Consider the following 23,407-nt stretch of genomic DNA (forward strand, 5'->3'; position numbering starts at 1 on the left):
AAAAACAGTGGATGATTTGAAAAAAGAAGGCGTATCCCTGCATTAACTGCAGCACAGGAGGCTCGATGCCAAAAAAAAAAAAAAACTGGCTGTGGCTTAGCTAAGGTTAAGCCCAGGATGCGAAGCATACTAGCCTTTATTTTAACGCGACAGCGTTAAGGAGCTCGTGTCGCAGAAAAGCCGGTGTCGTCGGCGTCGGCTCAGGCGTGCGGCGCTTGCTCAGGCGCACATTTCGTTGTCGCGCCGAACGCTGCGTTGCTCGACGCTCACCGCGTCCGATGCGGGGCGCGTAGTCGCTGCGCCGTAGCAAAGCCACCTAGAAACAGTCTCTGTAGCACGCCGCAACCTTCGCTTCTCATTCCAACGAGCAGCTCTGTCTCCAGGAGGCATCTCACCTCGTGAGTGTCTAGCAGAGGCAAGCGCAGCTGCTTATATACCGCCGCGACGCCGCGAGCGACAGCGCGAGTTGGAGCCCCGTTTCTCCTCTGTCGTGACGTCATGGTGTCACGTGGTCAGCCTTGAAGGCGACGCCGCGAGCGACGGCGCGAGTTGGAGCAGTTGGAGCCCCGTTTCTCCTCTGTCGTGACGTCACGGTGTCACGTGGTATTGAAGGCGACACCGCCGCGCCTGAGGAGCTGGGTTGAGCTCCAGTAATATGCTTCGCATAAAAGAAAGACGGGCACCCATTTATACGCTCCGGGCTGCCACAGCGATTATCAGGGCGCCCCGAAAGCGTCATTGTTCGCCGCAACCAACGGAAAATGAACTTGGGAAGAAATGGGAGGGCGCAATCTGCGAACAGCAGACAAGCATCTCACGGAATCTTCAGCGGTATTTCATTAAAACTTCTTTCTGGGTGAGTTGGTGCATACTTGATATAAAAATTGCGTGCTTGTGTCTCGTCCTTGTTACTTAGTGGTTGCATGTGTTTGCGTTGTTACAATTTTTTATGTTCAGTGGTATGTAAGCGCCACTTTGAGCCTCGATACATTTGGAGGGATTACGTCCGCATCATCAATAGCACCGAAATGCGACTTCCACGTGGGAAGCTGTGGCTGGCGCCTGGCGCGGTGCCTACCCTTCTGCCCGACTGTACGTCCTACCTTTCTGTCGCACCTGTTGAAGAGAGGCCAGAAAGGAAGAGGACAGCCGCAGAAAGTGCACCGATGGTAAGCACGAAGCCACGTAAGAGCCCACGGACCGCACAAAATGAAGAAAGAGCGGAAGATTGTCAGCTCCGCCAACCACTTCGCGAGATCCTGGTCGAGACTACGTAAGATGAAAACGGACAGTTTGCGGAGAATGAACCATTCGCAAATAGTTCGCTCCAAGTAGTTAATGTTCCCTCAAGCTCTGGTGCCACTTTAACTGTGGCAACGACTCAATCGTAGTTTTCGCGACAACGTAGGTACAAAAGCAAGAAAGGCTTGAGATATTGCATGAGAAAGTTTTGCATTTCAGTGGGCATGAAGACGAAGTGTCTGCTCAACTGTGCTTTAGAGGTGGGCTGTGCCAAGACATAGTTATACGCTCCCTTGCCGCTGCGAACCATTTGCTACAAGACTCTGAGAGCCGCATCATCTGTCAAGGAATAATGCCTGAAAGTGACTTTCACGACCTTTCACGTGTTTTAACTCGAGGTTGCAGCCTGCTGCTGTGGTATTTGGGACTCCAGCATCCAGTGACAGCCGCCTAATTTTCTATATTGCTGGTTGCGGTGAGATAGTGCATTTTAAAGACAGGCTGTGAAGCCCAGCTGCCTGAACTTTCTACTGATCACAAAATGGGCAGCAGGAAATTTTAAGCTTGCAGAGTTTACCATATGAAAGACAACGGTGGTTTGTCATATCCTGCCTCCCCTCTGTACAAGTTTATGATCAACTTGGACAACGACTTCATAGTTTGTTTTAGTCTTCTTGAGTTGCACGCAGACAGTGTTTTAGATGTTTTAGCTAGGTGCTGTTAAAGCCAGGCTGCAGCATCAACTTGGCTGCCCTGATCACTTCGAATCCATCACAGCAGAACTCACTGCTTTCTACTTCACAACCAGGCTACATTTCTTCACAAAAAAGCGTGAATAAGTGTAATGAAAGAAGGCGCCAGGCATCAAAATATATTAAGCCCAATTGATGTTCCTAGAACTCCATGCTACAAGGTGTTTTTTGGTCATGTGTTTTAACAGTAATAGTTACTTATAATGGCATTTGATGCTCGGTGTCTAGGGAAGGTACACTTTAGGATTCCTTTATAGCTGTGCTATTTTCATTATGAATAATTAAAAAGAAATACTAACCTGGATTTCTTTCCAGCGTCACTCTGACAGTATGTGCTGAAGATGCGGCGGATTTCTTAGGAGCTAAAATTTCGGGAAAAATTGTGAGTTTGTATGTGCGCAATTGCATAGTCAAAAATGAATTCATTCCGGGGTTTAATGTGTAAAACACACTAAGATCTTATTATTAGGCACGCAGTAAAGGGGGGGAGGGACACATGAATAATGTTGACCAACTGGGGTTTTATAACCGGCAACACGGACATGTTTGCATTTTCCCACTATGAAAGTGCAGCCAACGAGTCCATTATTTAATCCTACGCCCTCGGGGTTAGCAGCGCAACGCCGAAGTCGCTACGCACTTTCCTGTCATTTGCGATAAGCACGCGATTTAAATGGAGTGGTAAATATAGTTCCATAGAAGCAAGGCAGGCCCAGATATATTGGCTTTCGAGCAGTAGATGAGCAACATGAAGCTCAGTGAATTGCCAGCTGGCACAGGCGATACGACGAGCGCAATGAAAGCGCCGGACTGTGCGAGAATACGCTAGCAGACGACATTGTCGATACTATGGTCTCGATGTGGCCTTCAAAATCTTCCTTTACACAATACTTTGTCAAATACAATCCTGTTCTGTTATAGTGAAAGAACCATGTCCGTAAAAAACCCTTAATAACACGGACCGCCTCAAAAGCAGCGAATATGAGAGCAGCCGGTCTGCTAGAAAAGGTCGCAGTGGCGACACCTGGTGGCGTCAACGGAAAGAGGCACGCGCGCCCCTTTCCGGTCGTGTCACTAGGACATTATTCTAGTACACTATTGGACTCGAGCTCCACCACTGGAAAAGCTGGCGCCACCGTCGGCGTGACGTGCTAGGGGGGATAACGTGGACATAGCGGCCGCGTCAGCTGCTTCGGGAGCGCCGAAGCGAGCTGAAAACGAGTTTAAATTCCCTCGTACGCTGCGGTCCTCATTAAGTGGCGAAAATTTCCCGCTTCGAGTGTCTCCTTTACAACGCTTGAAAGCACTACAATAGGCAGTGGCTGCCTTTGAAGGCGCGCAACATAGTAGGCTACTGCTCAGTGCCGCAGGGCCGAACGCACGTAACGGAGGCCGGTGTCAGCCTTATTCACACGTAGCCGCAGGACAAGAAGCTGCGTTAAGCTTGGCTCGCGAAACATAAAACCGGCAAACAGACATCGGCTGCAACTCGGGTATGCAGCAAGCACAGACGCGAGGAAGATTTCTACTACGGCGCCCGGTCTGCGATGTTCTGAAAACGCGCACTGAGACGCTCGCCCGAGTCCGCTGCCCGACTAATGTCATGACGGTTTCGTCTATGAACTTGTCGATGCTATAGATACTGACAAGTTGAGTGGAGTGGAAAGGCAGCGGTAAGAAGGACATTTAAAAAAAGCCTGGCATATGGTCATGTTTGTGTTATGAATTAATGCATGCACTGGATTACAAAAAAGGAGCAGCGGGAAATTACGCGCTGAGAACACCGATAAACATACAGTGCGACGCAACTCGAGAAATAATATTGAAAGTTCAAAGAATTTAGAAGAAAAAAAAAAGATTGAATCCTCGCGACGGCACATCACAGTCCCCGTAGGCGTCGAAATCTCTACAATGAAGTTATCTTTGAACAGCTCTGATAGCACCCACGCAACAATGGTTGCTTGTATACTGTCAAATGCTCATATTCTGCGGCCTAAAACTCATGGCACGGTGTGAAAACGCGCGCGCGGAGAAATCGAAACAGTACACGGACAAGCATCCAGACGCGCCGGTCGCTGGGAATCTGCGCGATCGCTGCATTGAGGCTTCGTTCTATTACGCTCCATTTAGTTATACAAACACTATAAGAACATATCTCACATAGCTTGCTCTCAGCGTTTACTGACCTTTCACGCAAGAAGCCGGTTCGGGAGACTCCATCGCGGCGACCGCGCGCAGTGGCGTTCACGGTACGTATTCGGTAAAGAGATAGCGTCTGTAAACGATTGTGTGCTTTCAGTTTGCCCAAGATTATTATTTAGACAGTAAAAAAATTCTCTCGTTTCGACAGTACTTACAGAAATGTGCGGGAGAGCTCACGCGTGCTGTTTTCAGTGAGCGCTGACAGCAAAACCTATGAGGAGCGCGCCGCGTGATCCCTCATACTATGCCAGCGAGGCGCTTCCGATAGATGGCGACTCCGTAACTCCTCGCCGCCAATAGTTGAAACTCTATGGCTGGACGTGAGCGCGCGTCTATTTGTCGTACAAAAATCCCTCATGTGACCTAATCCTTGGTGCCTAGGGACAGCGTCGTTTAGGGATTTTTGAGAACGCGCGATGCTGGCGCTGTTACGTTTCGCCTACGACGCGCGGATGCAACGGACGCCGGGGCTTCGTTCAAAGCGGCGGACATTTTGGCCCGTTCGGAGCGGCCGCGACGCATCCCCGCCGAGCACGTCCCGGCATGTTCAGTGCCACGTGTCTTTGTGTGTGCGTGTGTGTGTGTGTGCCCACGCTTGTCAAAGCGCGGCAGCCGGGGAGAGGAGCTCCCCAAGTGTGAAGCGAGGAGGTCTGACCGGCGCCGGCCCGGCTGATGCGTCACTACACTCGTCTCTACATGTCTCAGTCCGTCCGTGCCTCGCTGTCACGTGGTGTCGTCCCGTGACCTTCCTTCTTGCCCGCGACGCCAAGAGTATAAGAGCAGCTGCCCCCGGACGCCAGGAGAGAGGCTCCGATTTCTTCAGTTGAGAAGCGTGCTCTCCCGTCTCTCCACTTCGGTCGACCTGACCGGCCGCTCTTTTGCGATGCTAGAATAAACAAGTTGTTCTGTTAGCATTCGACTCATGCTTTGCCGGGACCTTCGGATGCTTCCAGTGTGCCCCAGGCCGCCAGGCCAACGCTACCCTTGGGGCTTGCGACCCATTTGCAACAACGGGCGCCAACGGTCCGGTTGCAACAACGGGTGTCAGCACTGAGGTTCCAACAGCTGGTGGCAGCACTGAGATTCCATTAACCGGTGCCATCGGTGCGGTTACAACAGCGCCGAGCGACGCCGTGGCGTGACCGTTCTCTGGACCGCGCGTTGTTCAACATTGCTCATGTAATTGTACGTACGTGCGTTGCTTGTGTGTTGGTTGTAGGTTCTGTGTTACTTGGCGGAAAGCCGTGAGATGTGGTGGTGCGGCAATGCGGCTTTGGCCTCGGTAGAGAATCTGCGTTGTGTGACCCGTGCTTTCTTGAGAACCCGGCGGTGGTGACAATTGAAATATCGAAGCGGCCTAGCGCCTCGGCAGCGAAGTTCTGCGAACCACGATGTGGCGTCGCCGTGTCCGACTTCGCTTAAAGGATATCGAAGGTTGTGCTTCTCGCTGCAAGTCATGTAAATGCAACTGCGTCGACCACCCACTGTTCAGCGCTGAATGCGTGTTTGGTGTGCTGTGCTTGAAACGAGTGGTGCAGCCGTGCAGCGGGGGTGGGGGAGGAGCAGTGGCTTAGGGGCTCCGTTTGCGCGTTCACAGACATGAGCTCCCGTCTTGGTCTCATTAGCGGCTGTCGCGGGATTGTGGTGTGCTAGCTCCTTGCCAAGTATGAAGTTTACGACGCTAACACACAGCATGTTCACGTTTTTCCGCGCTATATGTCATTTGCATGACGGCCGAGTTGAAAACGAGACGTATGTCTGTGTTCTTTGCGTTTGTGTGTTGTAAATTACTTTCTATTGTGGAAGTTCTGGGAGTCTTATTACGCAAGGAGTGCGAACGTAAACATAAACACATATGTGTGTCTGAAATATTGAATTACCCATAATACCCTTTACGACTGATAAGTGGGCTACACGGCCTGTGTGAATCAGCTACCGTATGTTGCGACGCTCTTCCGTGTGCTAGACTGATGTATGGTGCGCGTTTATTTCTGTACCGTTGTAAAAACCATTCGTTTTTTCGCTCAATACAAATGTATGGCTTCTTCGCCGCAGTACACTTTAGTTACGCGGTGAAGCATACCAAAAGTGGGAGGGGGCCGCTATCAGCCAGCATAGTATGTCCACTTAGGCGACCTGAGAGGCGGCGGGCGGCTGAGACAGCTCCCACAAATAAATACGACTCTTACTTATTTGACTTTTTAAAGGAGATTAGCGACTTGCATTGGCAAGTGTTCACTTCAACAAACACTGCATGAAGTAAGCTTCCTGCGCATATCTCATCGGCTACTGCATCACTGTTTCACATTACGAGTGAAACTGCAATTTTGTTTATGCCACAACTTGCCCAATTTTGTGTTTTGCAGTAGGATGTTAGCAGTGCTATTAAGGCACTTAAATACTCATGAATAGTAGTGGAGAGAAAAAAAAATAAAAGGAAGCAGTGGCTTTTTGTGCGTAGACTATGCACACACCTGAGGCCGTATTCTGTAGCGGTTCGCTTTGGAACCGGTTCACTTTGGCTGTTACGTCTGGATTACGTCACTCGGAGAAAGAGTGGAACGAGGCGGCGTGAGGGGAACCAATCAACGAGCGGCTGTCTGCCGGAAGAACACGTCATCATTTTTGTTTGTACTTGGGGGACGGTATAGCAATTGAAGGATGTTGCTGGTTTGATAAAAAAAAAAAAACATTGGTTTGTATAGAACACTTGCACATATAATTTTCAGTAATAAGTGTGAGCTTGCGGCGCAGACGGCTACTGGGAGTTGTAATTTTATTTATGTTGTTTTCTTATTTCGTCGCTACGTGGTGTGCCATACGTTATGCAAACAACTTGCCTCGCTTTGTTTACGTTTCGGACTTGTCCGCGCCCCGAAACCGAGACGATGTCGTCGCACAAAAACAGGCGGCTGGGTCCTAATGTTTCAGCGAGGCAGCGCGAAATACTCGTTTCATTTGTCGAGGAGCACCCCTACCTAGCAAAGGCGTCGTGTGTGTTGTGCCAGCAGCTGACGACGGCTTTCTGTTACGCCGTGGATGGGAATCTAACCCATCCTTTTTCTTTGCCCGCAACCGTAATGGCCTTGGCGACGGCTGTAATGATCCGGCTGACCCACAAGGCTGCGACAGTGCCATTGCTTCTTCATTCCCGACGCACTGGAAAGCTCCCGGTGGCAAAAAACCGACGCGCGCACATCACTTTCATCGTAGTGTCGACACCACGAAATCTTTGAGGCCCGAGATGTTCTTCCAGCTCATCGCAAAGACGTCGCAATATGTCTTGGGAGATCCTAAAATGCCTTAGAAAGTCTTCTTCGGCCATGCCAAACGCGTCGCGTCGTTGTCTATCGGCGCTCGCCAGCAACACAACCAAAGGAGCCGCCATTGCCGTCTCTGTCTCGTCTAGGTGCCGGCTCGTCAGCTGGCGCGAGACTAGCCGGCACCCACGGTTGCCCTAGCAATCCTCGACATCATGCTCGCCACCGCGCGCGACCCTCGAGCGAACCACTTCTCCGTCGTTCCTCTCGTAGCAGGGAATCGGTTCCTTTCCAGATGATTGGCAACCTGTGTGACGTCAACAAAATTTGTCGTCCCGCCCACCAGGGATGACGACAACGAAGCGCCGACCAATGGCAACAGCCAGACCAAACCGGTTCCAAAGCGAACCGCTACAGAATGCGGCCCCAGGCCATTTTCATGGGGACCAGAGCAAGCTCACGCGTCCGCCGCTCTCATCGGGTTTCTAACCACTCCTCACATATTTGCCCACCTTCACCCGATGCCACGTACCCGAGCACACGAGGCTTGGACCCTCGCATGTGCAGCCATGTGCGGCTTAGCCGTGTCAGGGGAGAGGGGGATCCTGGGGGTTGACCCGATGTCAGGTGTTAGGACATTTAAGGCCCCCCGTTGGAGGCAACTCACCTCTTTGGCCTCTGCTTCACGTAGTTGGCACCCCCGGACTGACCCATCCGGGGGAAATCGACGGTCGCCTTTTCCTGTTCCCCTCTTTAATCTTTTTCTTTCCTATCTTCCTTCTTTTACTAACCTATCATCTCATCTCTTCCGTCACTTCCTAATTTTCCTAGGTGGCTTGGGTTAACCTTGTGTATGTGCCCTCCCTTGGGTATAATATATTAGGTTATTGTGGCAATGTACGGTTGGCACCTGCAGCCTTACGCGTTAAGTGCTGCAGCGTCCCCAAGTGGCGCTCCGTAGTGGGTGGCCGCCATTCCTGCCGAAAAGAAACCGAAGTACTATGGGAACACCGGCATTTCCCCACATGCTTGATCGTCACCCTCGAAAGAGGGGACGCACCGATGACCTGAGCATATGCTTCAACCGAACAAAAAAAAACTATCCGAAATTCCATGTTGTGCACAGTGAGAAATCTGAAAAACAGGCCAGATTCATTTCACCATTCATACGTGCAAAATCTTTGACAGAAACCTTAGGCTCAAGGTTATAAAGTGCTGAAAATGGCTAGCGGAGACCTTCTTCTTGAGATCCCTCAGAAAAATGTACGAGAAGCTAGGCAGTCTTGTGACATTTGGTAACATACCAGTTTCCATTACACCACACCGATCAATGAATAGCTCACGTGGAGTCGTCAGAGGCAGACCTCCAGGATTTGACTGAAGCTGAACTCCAGGAAGGGTGGAAAGACCAAAATGTAACCAATGTGAAGCGTATTATCCTTAGACGGGACAACAAAGAAATCCCCACCAAACACCTTGTCCTAACATTTGCATCCAGCGTTCTGCCAGAAACCATTGAAACAGGATACATTAGGCTAACTGTCCGACCATATATTCCATACCCTAGAAGGTGTTTCCAATGCCAAAGGTTCGGTCATGGCTCGGAGAGCTGTCGTGCTCAAATAACCTGTGCAAAGTGTGAAGTCCAGGGCCACCCCTCCGACAACTGTAGTGGCATACTTCACTGCGTGAACTACAGTGGTGACCATCCAGCCTACTCACGCTCCTACGGGAACTGGAAGAAAGAAGACACAATCGCCCTCAAAGTCAAAGAAAATATCTCCTTTAAGGAAGCCCGTAAGAGGTGCTCACCTTTCCACAGCACACCTTATGGTGATGCGGCGCTTCGGGGAACAGCGTCGCAGCGACCACCAAGTGCCCAGTCCGCGCGCAGTGAGCTGTACCTTTGGCTCCTGCCCCCAGGCTGGAATTAGGCAAGCCTACTCCACCCAACCAGCATATAGGCCAGGGTACCTTTGGGTTGCCGCGCCCACAAAAGTTATCTGCGTCAACCTGCGCTACACGCAGCGATCCGGCAGGACCGCTAGCGGCCCCGAAGGTAGGCGCAGTCAAGGCTGGCTCAACCTCCCCGACCCCTTGCAGCGCTGGCAACAGCCGGCACAGCTCAAACCCAAAGGCAGCCCCATCGACCTCCGGGCTGGTGGGCGCCGGGGTCTTGCCCTCCGAGGCACGACTCTCTCGGGTAACTTCTCGCTCTAAAAAGCGTGTGTCCGGCGCCTCACAAGAGGCTATGGACACTACACCCACCCTCACGGCGCACCAAGCGCCTAAGGAGAGGCGAGGCTTCCTCGAACGCTCCAGAAAGGACAAAACGCTCGTTACAGGGCCTCCAAAGAGCTCTGTAATCTAAGTCACTACTTCTGGTTCTGTACACACAGCACCAATTTACTTTAAATATGGATACACAAATTATTCAATGGAATGTCAGAGGTCTTCTTAGAAAACTTGATGATGTGCAAGAACTCATCCACAAACACAATCCAAAAGTGCTGTGTTTACAGGAAACACACTTAAAATCGAAACACACAAACTTTCCCAGAAAGTATGTTACGTTTCGCAAAGATGGCGATGATGCTGTCGCATCATCGGGTGGTGTTGCCATTGTCACTCATAAAAGTATAGCGTGTCAACATTTACAGCTACAAACTCCCGTTGAAGCAGTGGGGGTTCGTGTTGTCCTAAACAAACTCATCACCATTTGCTCGCTTTACGTACCTCTACATTACCAATGAAAGAAACATGAATTTCAGTCCTTTATAGATGAATTGCGAGAACCTTATGTTGTTCTTGGCGATTCCAATGCACACAGTTGCCTGTGGGGCCACTCTCGTATATATGCGCGAGGTCGTCTTGTTGAACAGTTCCTTTTTTCTTCTGGTGCGTGCCTGCTGAATAAGAAGGAAGCCACATATTACTGTCTTGTGAACAGAAACTTTTCTTCAATAGATCTTAGCATAGTTTCCCTGTCTATACTGCCTGAACTTGAATGGGAAGTTACCAACAATCCTTACCGAAGCGATCACTTCCCCATACTGCTAAGAACACCTAAAGAAAAGGAATATCCACTCCAGGCTCCTTGATGGAAGGTTGATACAGCCGTTTTGGAGAAATTCTGAGCACTCACTAGTATCTCATGAGAACATGTCTTCGTTAGGAATTGATGCAGCTGTGGAGAATTTTACAGCCTTCAGAATAGATGTCGCATCTAAATGCATATCTGAAGTAAGTGGCTTGGCATGCAAATGGCGTGTCCCGTGGTGGAACGACGGATCTACGATCGCTCGTAGGAAACAGAACAAAGCGTGGGGGGGGGGGGGCGGTGCTACTTGCCGCTCCCATTGCGGTGAACTTTATTAACTTTAAGAAAGTAAAGTCTCGGGGCAGGAGAAGGCGCCGACATGCCAGAAGAGAGAGTTGGCAGAAGTTTTTATCGGGTATCAACTCGTATACAGACGAGGCCAATGTCTGGAACAGGGTTTATAGGATAAGAGGTCGACAAACATATTCACTCCATTTGGTAAACACACAAGGCGATAGATACCCTGCAAGAACAGGCAAGCTCACTTGGGGAGCATTTTGAGAGCGTGTCAAGTTTAACCCATTATTCACAATCCTTTCTCAAATATAAACAAATAGTGTAAGCATATTCATAAGAAAATGCCGACAGAATGAACTGTACAACCGTCCTTTTAGTATAGCCGACTTGAAAGCTGCCTTGATCGTATGCAAGAGCTCTTCACCGGGATCTGACAGAATCATGTATGAAATGATCGAAAACTTCCACAATGACACGCAAGTTACACTACTCGCATTTTTCAACACTATTTGGGCTGTGAGGTACCTTCCCACGACATGAAAAGAAGCCAGACAAGGCAAAGACCCTTCCTCTGTGGCAAGTTACCGCCCGATAGCCCTCACAGGTTGTTTTGGCAAGGTATTTGAAAAAATGATTTATTGGTGACTCGTCCATTTCCTTGATCTGAGCAAAATGCTTGATCCTTATCAGTGTGGCTTCAGGGAAGGGCGTTCCACAACCGGTTATCTTGTACGTATTGAAGGATATATCTATGACGCATTTGTTCATAAACAGTTTTTTCTTATCCATATTCCTCGACATGGAGAAGGCATACGACACAACGGGGCGCTACGAAATCTTGAGAGACTTGTCAGGAATGGGTATTAATTGCGATATGCTAAACCTAATATAAAGCTATTTGTCCAATCGTACCTTCCGGGTAAAAGTCGGCAATGTACTGTCACGTCCTTTTATACAGCAAACTGGTGTACCCCAGGGAGGCGTGCTCAGCTGCACACTCTTTATTGCAAAGATAACAACACTTCATGCTTCATTACCACCAGCCATTTTTTTATTCCGTCTACGTGGACGACATTCAAATAGGTTTCTAATCCTGTAACCTCGCAGTGTGCGAGAGACAGGTACAGCATGGCTTGGACAAGGTGTCAACGTGGGCAGAGAAAAATGCATTTAAAATAAATTCTCACAAAAGTTCTTGTGTTCTTTTTACAAGAAAAAGAGGCCTTTTCTGGATCCTTGCTTAGAACTGTGTGGACAACAAATACCTGCCAACAAAGAGCACAAATTTCTAGGTATTATACTTGACTATAGGCTCACTTTCATTCAACATATTAAATATCTTTAAAAAATGCCTAAAACAATGAACTTATTGAAACTTCTATCCCACACTACATGGGGTAGTGACAGGAACTGTTCAATGAATCTTTACAAGAGCATAATTCGGTCATGGTTGGATTACGGTGCTGTAGTATATACCTGTGCAGCCCCGAGTGCGCTAAAAATGTTAGACCCTGTTCACCATCCGGGTATTCACCTACACTCACGCATTTAGAAGAGGACCCGTCGAAAGTCTACACGTAGAGTCAGATGAGTGGTCACTTCAATTTCAGAGAACTCGTATCAGCTTCACGTATTTTCTCAAAGTTCGCTCTAATAAGGAACATCCGCGCTTCACAACCGCTAAGGACTTGACGTGTGAAACACTTTTTCGTAATAGACCATCTATGAGAGTGCTATTGTCACTGCGTATAACAGAGCTTAGCGACGAAATGGATGTTCGAATTATCGAACATTGCCTAATGCCTTCAGCTAAGCTACTACCGCCCTGGGAGTGGCAGGTGATAGACTGTGATGTATCCTTTGTAGAGGCCACAAAGCCCACTCGTGACCTCGAAATCACTATGCATTTCCGTGAACTTCAATCGAAGTACATGCTGCTCCGAATTCTACACAGACGCGTCAAAATTAGATGCTGGCATATCTTGTGCTGCTGTTGGTCCCTCTTTTTCTGAATCTGACGTATTGAAGCTCTTAACAAGTATTTTCACTGCAGAAGCCTATGCTGTACTGTCTGCAGTAAGACATATAAAGAAATTAGAACTTGACAGAGCAATAATATTCACAGACTCGTTAATTCTTGTAAATGCGCTGATTTCTTTACAAAAGTTCAAAAATCCTGTTTTCATTGAACTCCACCTCTCACTTCCAAACTCTCACCTCCAACCTGTGGTAGATGTGGTGAGAGGGTGACCGTCCTTCACGTCCTCCTGGATTGCAGCATTTATTTATCATATAAACATGTAGTAATATGCTGGGTGCCTGGCCAAGAGGCATCGAGGGTAACGTACTAGCTGACAAAATGGCCACACCACTCACATCACTAGCTATTATTCCTACGGTTACCTTCCCTTTCACACATCTGAAGCAGTTCTTACGTAAGAAACTGCGAAATTACTGGTAACGCATGTGGGACACAAAAATAAATAATAAACTGCACTGTATAAAGCCACAGTTAGGTTTTTGGCCCTCCGCCACAAAATCACGACGAACAGATGTCTTATTCTGTTGTCTCAGAATAAGACACACATTTGGCACTCATAATTTTCTACTTACTGGAAGTGAACCTCCAACCTGTGGCAGAGGTGGTGAGAGGGTGACCGTCCTTCACGTCCTCCTGGAGTGTCAGGAGGCCGAAGCTGAGAGAAAGAAATATTTTCCTGCGGCATACCTTTATTACATCCCTGTTCACCTGGCTATGTTTCTTGGCCAAGAACCGCTATTTGACACCAAAGCATTCTTCGGTTTCTAAAATGATGTTATAGTACATGATATCAGTCTATTTAATTCGTAGAGCATCCTCTTTCCAGAGGATGCCAATGCAATAATTGTTTTGCATAGCACATGTCTCCAGGCCCTTGTGTTTCTAAGGCTCGAAGGAGGCAGTAGGGCTCTAGCCAATTTTAGAATCTGATATATTTTGTACGTCGTATTATTCTTTTGAAACGCATCTTAATATACATAGTACACGTCGTATGTCATCGCCGTAATCTTATACAGATTTTACGCACTTTAGAGCGCCTACTTTTATAAGGTCCCTTTACAGCCACGTAACACCAACTTCATATATCTCATAACTAAACTGCGAACTAATTACTACGGACATGGCACTCTTTGGCCATACTTGGTCCTTGCGCCATTAAACATCAAACATTCATTCATTCAAGTCCACACTGACGCAAGGGGCCACGTCATCGGCGCTGTTCTTGCCCAACTGCAGAATGGTACCGAATGCGTGATAGCATATACAAGCCGCCTGCTGTCACCTGCTGAGAGAAATTACTCCATCACCGAGTGGGAGTGCTTGGCTTCAGTTTGGGCTGTCGCCAAGTTCCGGCCGTATTTGTACAGCCGCACGTTTTCGGTCGTTACAGACCAACACGCCCTCTGCTGGCTGTCTTCCCTCCGGGACCCCGCAGGACGGCTTGGTCGCTGGCCGTTGCGTCTCCAGGAATTTTCATTTGCTGTCAACTATAAGTCTGAACGACTGCACAAAGACGCTAACTGCCTCTCGCGTCAACCCGTGGATCCTCCCGATTCTGTTGCGCAGGATCCGGTGACCTGCGTGATGAATTTGACGGACATGACCGACATGCGTGCTGCACGAATATTATAAACGTCTAAATTTGCAGAAATTTAATCACATGAACAGGAAAAGCCATCTATTACTTCTTAAATTATGTTTAGAACGTGTCCCCTCACGTTTCACAAGAGACTTAGATCCCTGGACAGTGCACCGTTTTAGAACAAATTAAAGCTCACAAATGCTAAAAAACAACTTACCAAGGTTTTTAAGTGCTTACAACAAATCTGGAATTGATATAAGTGGCCTTACACCATCAGAATTTTCTCGACGTAATCAGCAGGACTAATATTCAAGTTTATACGGTCAGATATTTAAGGAGTGTAGATTAGTTGAGTGTACAGCTTCTTGTTTATATATATATATATATATATATATATATATATATATATATATATATATATATATATATATATATATATATATATATATATATATATCTTCTGTGATGTCGTGAAACGTTGTGCAACTTCCCCATATCTGTTATTTTTGTATTGTCAAAGACACGCGGCAGCTCCGCGCTGGCCATGTCAAGTGGTCATAGGGGGCAGGGTGTTTTTTTTTCAAGCTGCACTTGCATATTTTCTTCCCTGCTTCCCTTAACGTGTTCGAAATAAAGATATATTCACTATAAGAACAACACCACGCATCCTTACAGTCCATTATCGCCGGAGTGCAATGTGGCCGCACCGACGGCACGTACCGCAAGTTCCTGCTGCACGATGGCATCCTCTACCACCGCAATATCAACCCTGACTGCCCTGAGTTGCTCCTTGTCCTTCCTCGTCATCTGCGATCCGTCGTTCTCGAACAACTTCACGATTCACCAACGGCGGAACATCTTGGAGTTTTGTGTACATACGACCGCGTACGATGCCGGTTCTTCTGGCCGGGCCTCTACCGCTCTGTGCGTCGCTATGTCGCAACTTGCGAATTGTGTCAGCGCCGGAAGAAACCTCCCCTGCCACCTGTCAGACGACTCCATCCAATTAACGTTCCCTCTTAACCGTTATTTCGCATAGGCCTTGTCCTGCTTCGCCATTTTCCAATGACGACTAGAGACAATAAGTGGATCGCTGTCGCTACTGATCACGCGACACGCCACGCGATAACAAAGCCCTTGCCGACTAGTTGCGCAACTGACGTCACCGATGTTCTCCTTCATGACGCCATTCTCCAGCACCGCGCACCTCGACAGTTACAGACCGTGGCCGCTCGTCCTTGTCTCGAGTTGTGGACGACCTCCTCTGCTCTTGTGCCACTGAGCACAAGCTGTCCACCGCCCACCAACCACAAACGAACGGTCTTATGGAACGTCTCAACTGAACACTCACAGAGAAGCTGTCGATGTACGTTTCCGAGGATCAACGCGACTGAGGCGCCACGCTTGCCCACGTGACATTCGCGTATAACTCGTCCCCACATGACACCGCAGGATATCCACCCTTTTATCTCTTGTATGGTCGCGACCCCACACTGTCATTTGACACCATCCTACCTTGTGTGCCACGCGTTGCCACTGAGTGCGCTTGTGAAGTCATCGATTGCGCTCACATGGCTCGTCAAGTCATCCGATATCGTTTATTAGCCTCGCAGCAATCAACAAAAACAGCGTTACGACCGGTGGCATCGCGATGTTCAGTTCGCTCCAGGCGCTTGGGTGCTGCTTTGGTCTCCATGTCATCGGATCGGCCTCTCTCAGAAGCTTCTCTCTACACAAGGCCTTATCAAGTCGTACTCAAGTTAACGACGTCAATTACGAGATCGCGCCCTTACAGTTTCATCCTTCTTCAAGTCCACCGCCTGGTGACGTCGTGCTCGTTTCGCGGCTGAAGCCATACTTCGCTCGCAGTTCTTCGCCTACCATGCGCCGAGACGGCGTATTCAGCACCTGAGGGTTCTGTTACGGAAGCATAAAAGAAGAGACAGGAAGAAGAATATCGCGAAACGCTGGCTGCTGCGCATTGTTACTAGTCAGCCATTTTAACCCTATTGACTCTGCTTGTACATACATTGTAAATACAGTCTTATACTCCCAACATCCCCGTAACAATATATATGCTGATCCACTGCCACTCCAGCTGTTGTTCCATTTGTTGCACCAGCTAAGCCATCGGAAGTTTCCGACTCAGCCACAGTTGAGGAAGACCTCTTTTCGGTTGTGAAGTCTATGAAACATAATCACAATCCAGGATCCGTTGGTTTGGCAGTTGTTTTTATGTTAAGTTCTGGCAACTCTTCGGGAAGCCTTTTACGTCATAGGTGTATAGGCTGCTTGGTAAAGAGACTTTGTCAGCTTTTGAAATAATCACTCTCCTTTGTAAGGATGTATCCAGAAGCACCGATCTAATAAAATGACTCCCATCACATTCCTGAACTGCGATTACACGCTCAAAGCAAAAAGTCTTTGTATGCGGCTCACTCCACTGCTTAATGCTCTTTTGAGCTTATATCATTCATGTTGCGTCCAAGGTCGTACCACGCCTTCGTCAATATGAATCCGGAGTCCTCAATTACGGCACGGCTCGTAATCATGTTGTGGTTTTGGCACTTAAAATTGCAGAATTTATTTGTTAATAACAAAACATTTCATATAACCACAGGCCTGGCCGACAGAGACAAGATCTCGTGACTCAGTCATAAAAAATCTCTCCTAGCAAGTAAATTAGAGTCTACGCAGTTTGTGAAATGAAGCACGATCGCAGAACTTATTCACGAAATTTCGCTCGCAATTCCAGTCAGTTGGTGTTGCATATATACCCTGACGACAACAAATCTAGAAATTTCTTCAGTGAGCGCGGCTTATCTCGAACATTAGCCAGCGTGCTCTATCATGTTTCGCGAACGTCAAGACTGTTTTACATTATTTCTTTGCAAGTGAATCTCATTACCACTTCATATTTCAAAAATAGTGTTTGTTCAGGTTCGCATAGGACTATTTCTGTTCAACGCACTTTCAGACATCCGGACTCCACTTGGAAGACATCACTTTATCAGTGTAGGAATAAAAACATTGTTATAAAAAGAAACACAAGAACGCCTGTGCACATCTTATTGCACCTTGGTACCTTCAACCGTCCCCTCGCCCCCTCCCCCCCCCCATTACGGTTTTGCTAATGTGTCAAGTGTTCCAACTACGTACGTTATTCGGTCAAGTACTAGCCAGCCTGAGCTTCTCAGGGTGACTAGTACGTATGACGTATGCGTATATAAATGCGCATGACGCACTTACAGATCAAGGCATATTGAAAACGGTGATCTAAGTAAAAGTTGTCACCTGTTTTTACAGCGCTAATTCTGATTGCTGGACAAACGTCGCCCGGAAAACGTGCTCGCTACGCGTGGTAGGAAAAAAGGAAGGAGCAGTTACGCTAAGCGGACTGACTTCCAGGGGCGAGCTGTGTCTAGACGGACGTGATTAAGTTTAATTAAACTTATTTTGCGAAGGTCAGCATAGCAGCACAAGACAGTGAACCATTGTATTGCCCAATAATTTTATCCGCCCTACCCCCAGACGTTCCTGACCGAATTTCGGGTCCATGCTGCTAAAGGATTGCACGCATAAACGCACCGCAACGGCAACTGAGTTTCCTGAGAATGGCATGAAACATCTTTCGTGATGTGCAGCTGGGCTGGTATTTTGTAGCGATGCCTTTTCCGATTCTATGCTTTTTCAGGCTTTTCGCGCTTGGCCAGTGGTCAGAGCGACGGCCTGCCCACATTATCAACGGGATCAGGCGGCCGTGTGTGGTGGATGAAAAGAATAGCATAGAATAAGGCATAAGGCATCGCTACAAAATAGCGGCCCTGGGCAGCAACAAAATTGGAATATCTGTGGCCAACGGGGCGGGCGATAGAACACGCAGCACGCTCTGGACAGACAAACACAGGAAGTAGTATACAGCGCAGACGCAGCAGCTGAAGGCCAAATGCCGCAGTTCATCGTCTTAAAAGGGCCGCAAATCAGCACGAGTGCGCCGAGACAACCGACCAGCGACGCTGAGTAACCAACTGCCGTACACGCACGTGTGCAGCAATGCACGCTAAGCGTGGAGACGACGGCGACTCCGCTCGATTTAGTAGGAAATAGTGTCCTGCCACATTCCGCATCTACTGTTCTACTAACATGCAGGCTCGCATTTCAATAACTCGAGCAGAACAGCTGTCCCCGCCCCTCACGTTACACGTGAGAGGGCGCCACTCAAAGATCTCGGGGCTAATAGCGTCGGATTTGCGGGCGCCGCGACAAGAGAACAGCCGTAGATCTTCCTGTGACAGGTTGAGGTAACCTGAGAAGATATAACGCAAGGATTTCTTTCGATCGATTACATTGTTTTCTTATTAATCACCCTTCACAGCCGGCGGAGCACCGCTCGGACTACGGACGAAGAGCGAACAGGAATAGCATTGGAATGCAATGTTTACAATATACCGACCCTGTTCACACAAATAAATAAGGCCCCTTTTAGCACGCTACTTGGGGACGCATCTTATGTCCAGGACGGCTCGTGTCGCTACAACATCAACACTGCTACTGCTACGATCGACGAAATCAATTTGGCCGCGGCCACAGCCATGGCGATCACCTTAAGCAAAAGTTGTCACGTGTCTTACTCATCACGCGCCAGGGCGTTCAACAAGATGCATTTCGGTGCTAAATGAGAATATGTGGCGCAGAAAACACGAGTAGCATTAATTAATTGCAAGGTGCTCACTTAACTCGCGTATAAGCATTCCACTCCACGCTTTTCTTTTTTCATCGTACAATGTTAAAGCGATCGCGTGCTAGAACACTAAAATGGAAAAGGTAAGTTTTTCGGGAATATATTTCTGCAATCGACAATTGAGCTTGAGCAGTACTATTGCGTTTGGAGTTATCATCACTTCTGACTGCAAGGTCGACCAGGTGTAGATCATAGTCCTCAAACTGCCGGCTTGCGAGGCAATTTTTTTTTTTATATAGGAGAGTAGAACGACCGATTCGAATGGCAGAACGGTAGCCAGTGACATTAAGGTAGGAAATTCGGGTGTTTTTCTATTGGTATTGAACTGTGAGGGGAACTATCATGCTTTTTCGGATAGGCATATAGCTGGTAAGCCCACTGCCGATGGTACATGATTCTCCTTTACGCAGCGTGAGTGACGTGTTGCAAAGAGTAGAGACGTGCTTCACATTGGTAACACGTAGAGCGAAGCTGAATAATCTATATAAGTCCTGAACAAACTCTACTAAGAAAATTTTTCGTCTAGGAATTCTGGACTTAAGTACCTGCGCCCTTGCTCACTGCGAGCTTGAAGCAATCGCTGTTTACAGCGGAGAGCATCGTTTTGTCCATATCAGAAAAGAAAAGTAAAAGCAAACGACGGGAAACGTTCTCGGAAATGTTTCTACACGCCTACTTGCACGCCATGCGTCAGTGATAGCGTTTAATATTAGAAAAAAGGCAGGCATGCAAACGCGGAAACTAACAGAGGGAAACGGACAACAGAAACACTGACCATCAACAGAAAGGTCGCACAGTGGCGGAAAAGAAGCTGCACACAAAACTTATCTGCGCGTACTGAGGAATGGCAGCACCCTCCGCCAAACTTAACTGCGCAAGTTCAGGCCCACATGTGTCCCCACTTGACGGTTGGCACTGCCACTGTGGCACTGCAATACTTACCCGTGTTCTAGTCTTCAGTCATTTAAGTCACATTTCGAGTTGCTGAAGAACACAGCGTCACCCGCCGTGGTTGCTCAGTGGCTATGGTGTTGGGCTGCTGAGCACGAGGTCGCGGGATCGAATCCCGGCCACGGCGGCCGCATCTCGATGGGGGCGAAATGCGAAAGCACCCGTGTGCTTAGATTTAGGTGCACGTTAAAGAACCCCAGGTGGTCAAAATTTCCGGAGTCCTCCACTACGGCGTGCCTCATAATCAGAAAGTGGTTTTGGCACGTAAAACCCCAAATATTATTATTAAGAACACAGCGTCAGCGGAAAATCGCACCCTTCATGAGGTATGTTTCTCATTGGTCATTACACGTTCATATTCTCAAGCTACCATTTTGAATACTTTTTACATCCATGAAATGAATAACTTAGAAGACGTTGCGCCTACTTGCCGGGCATTATTCTTAATCTGTATTATCTCATTGTGTGCAGAACTATGTGTATATTCCATATTTGGTTTCAGTAATCAGTTTGCACGACATAATGGCGAGAATTTATTTTTAAAAAATTCTGGCCTGGTGCAGTACTCTAATTCAATGACAAATACGGTAACAAAATGACGCATGATTTCGCACGAACACATTCTCCCCGTTCTTCTTCCATTACAGTCCTGGCACATGCGCACTTCAGGGAGCTAAAACCAAGAGGAACGCAATAGTTGCGTACCACTTTCAAGTTCGAACAGTTCGGTCTGGTTAATTACTCCACGTGCAATTAATCTTCTTATAACGGACACGGTGTGCAATCATGAACAAATATTACACCATTAGCGACGAAAGAAAGATCAGGTAAACTCAGTGAAAATGTTTTAATCTATCTATGTGTAAGGACAATTTAGCAAAGCGTTTAAACAGATGCTTTGCATCTATCGGCCACGAGTATAGTTGTGTTTACTATCGTCCTATGCAACGTGTAATTTCGTGGAATGTGCACCACAAAGGCCACAGCTTTATAGTCATGCAATTTTTGTGCTTGTACACTGCATCGTTCACAGGCTATACTAAAATACAGTCTTAATCTGGTGTATGCGCACTGCGAGACGTCTACGCAGATATGCCTTGGTGAAGAGGTGATGCATGACGCTTGTCGAGGGAATATCGGGGTGGATAAGTGCGTGAACAGAAAAGTACGACACGTATGAAATATCATTTCGGGATTCTGTACCTCTTGTGTCTCAGTGGATCACGCCCATTCAGGAGAATTGGCCAAGAACGGGCACCCACACACACAGTTACGCATATCGAGCGGCTACACCGCTGCGAATAAAGCAAATTGAAGAATCAAGTAATCACAGTTCGCCATTTCATTAAGGTTGATTCTGTGATTTTGGCCGCGTGTTGTACAACCTGCCTCCGAGGCCGAGCACGTGCAGAAGTGTTATTCATTCCAACTGCATTGGGATGCGGCCGTGACGGCTCGGTATTCAACCCTCGAACTCGAGCTAAGGATAGGACCGCCACTCTGAGACATCAAGGGGCAGTGTAACCGACAGTGTAACAGGTACACGAACCCTGTCCTTAGGGTAAACCACTTCCGGGATCTTTCCGAAATGTTTTTAGGACTGCACCATGAGTTCTGAAGTACTGCAAGAGGTAATAGCTTCAACATGCCGGCCACGGCCGCAGAATTTCGATAGTGCCTTAACACGAAAACGCTCATGCACCCTTTCGTGGGTGCGATTTGAACAAACACAGGCGGTCATACTTCACCCGGAGCGCGCCCACTAAAGCTTCTTACAGATGCCCATAGCCTACTTCAATAGGGTGAATAAAACACATCATTATCCTTCGTTGCTGTCTTTTTGTTATTTTTAGCATGAAAGGAGCGTTCAAATGAACGGGTGTGACATTTGCCCTGTGTCACTGCCTTTCATTTATTTCCCCATCATTTTCGCCACTCATACGCTTATTCATGCGCTATTTCAATCGAAGTCCAATCGGTCCTCGTTACACACCGCTCCATTATTCTTGCTGAAAAATTGATATTTCCTTAATTCGCGCTCTTCATACGAAAAAAGAGAAAAGTTACAGAATGCCGATTAATTTTTAGCTTTCCTTCAATATTTCATGCGAGCGTGAGTTCCACAGATGTGTGTATATACAGCTCGAAAGAAAGTCTGATTCAGAGCATATTAGGTTAACTTTCATGTTCTGACACACCATTGCATTTAGTTTCTGAACGCTCCCCATCGCTTCTTTGTCTGCACAGACTGGGATATATAATGTGACGTCGTGATCGGGCGCAAAATACCTTTCGTAAAAGGCTGCTCCTATTCTTTGTACGACGCGCCTGAGGAAAAACAAAACGAGGATGATTGGATTAAGAATTTTTTGCCGATCAACAGGCAACAATACAGCAATGAAGATGCTGACATAAAATGATGGCATATAGAATGAAAGAAGAGATTAGGAACCTCGTTCGAAAATTGTGATGAGTTGGTTCGCGATAGGTACTCCGGGGCGCGTTGGATGGCTTCGATTACCACTGATTAAGAACACCCATCCGGAACGCCTTACATCCAGAAGCAACGCCCTCCCCACTTTGCGCAGGTGTAGCCAGGCTAGTCACATCCATGACGTCATTGGACAGAGGGTACTTGTTGCTGCTGTATATAACCTGTATATAACAAAATGCACAGTATGTTTTTCTTTTGTGAGCTTGCATAAATCAGGGATAATTCAAAGCAAGTAAGACATGAAGCTGACGCACTTGAGATAGATTTTGGAAAAATCTTTAAACGATCTCAATCTATACTGCAATAAACGCATCCCATACTCGTATTCATAAAATATCCAAAGTGATGCCCGTCGCGTGTGTGCAAGGATCACGTGCGAGTAAAAGACGAAGCGTCCTTCTGCGTTCGATGCAATGATTTTAGCGCTTCGGAAACTCCCTCCTTCGAATTCAAAAAGTGCGGTTACTATAACAGATTCCCTTTCGGTCTGTACTTCGCTTACAGCTTCATCCAATTCGCCAACTCTAAAGACGTTTCTAACATTAGTTCCTCCACAGTTGAATTCTCTAAAACTATTATGGGTACCTAGCCACTGTGGCTTACGTTCAAATGAAATGGCAGATTCATTAGCGCGAGTATACCTCAGTGGACCTATAACGCCGGTTCTTCCAGTAGTGGCGCACATAACAGCAATAAAATATAGAAAATTTTCAATTCATAGAGATGTCAGTTAATCAATAATAATATATATGGACAGAATTTCAGCGCCTAAGATTTCCGTGGAAATCCAGTGGCGTTCGTCAAG

The 23,407-nt window shown here is 47.6% G+C and overlaps 1 protein-coding gene across 1 annotated transcript in view; it reads left to right on the top strand.

Annotated features, from left to right (window-relative positions):
* LOC139052352 (uncharacterized) overlaps nt 1-23,407 on the top strand; it is a 74,033-nt gene that overhangs the window by 15,178 nt on the left and 35,448 nt on the right. The gene's annotated exons all lie outside the window — the stretch shown is intronic.

Source organism: Dermacentor albipictus, unplaced genomic scaffold (genome assembly GCF_038994185.2).
Source record: "Dermacentor albipictus isolate Rhodes 1998 colony unplaced genomic scaffold, USDA_Dalb.pri_finalv2 scaffold_22, whole genome shotgun sequence".
NCBI lineage: Eukaryota > Metazoa > Arthropoda > Arachnida > Ixodida > Ixodidae > Dermacentor > Dermacentor albipictus.